Below are 568 nucleotides of genomic sequence, written 5' to 3' on the forward strand. Positions count from 1 at the left end.
GATGAGCAACGAATGTTAATACATTTCATTTAAGCTGCTTTTATTGTCTGAAACAGTCTTCAAGTACATATTTTCAATTCGTTTCGCATGTAATAGACAAAACTCAATATCCAACACAAAATATCACACAATAGATAGCCATAACTTATTCGACCGTCTAGTGCTGTAGTATACATGTTGTTAATCGCCTCATTCCACCGTGGTTTCGTGGTGTAGCGGTTATCACGTCTGCTTTACACGCAGAAGGTCCCCGGTTCGATCCCGGGCGGAACCATAAAATTTTAATGTATACTAAATTACGTGCAGTAGCTAAGTAAACTTGGCTGCAACGAAACGATAGTTGTACAGCCATCCACAATCATTTTATTTTCATCAATTCAACAAGGAATTCCACCCAAAATTTCTGAAATTGTACATGACGCTAGGAAAGGATAAGTTACGCAATAACTTAAATGTAACTATAAGCGTAGTCGAAGGAAACAAGTAAGTAAGAAAGTAAGTTAGGGCTGTTTGACTTCCTGCAGACAACAAAGCAGAAGTTCAAATTGAACAAGTAGAAGGAAACTGG

The 568-nt window shown here is 37.7% G+C and overlaps 1 non-coding gene across 1 annotated transcript; it reads left to right on the plus strand.

The window, feature by feature from the left end:
- Positions 1–201: 201 nt before the first annotated feature.
- On the plus strand, positions 202–274 carry Trnav-uac. The gene has a single exon. It is a non-coding gene; the product is annotated as a tRNA-Val (tRNA).
- Positions 275–568: the final 294 nt, after the last annotated feature.

Source organism: Schistocerca americana, chromosome 4 (genome assembly GCF_021461395.2).
Source record: "Schistocerca americana isolate TAMUIC-IGC-003095 chromosome 4, iqSchAmer2.1, whole genome shotgun sequence".
Taxonomy (NCBI): Eukaryota; Metazoa; Arthropoda; class Insecta; order Orthoptera; family Acrididae; genus Schistocerca; species Schistocerca americana.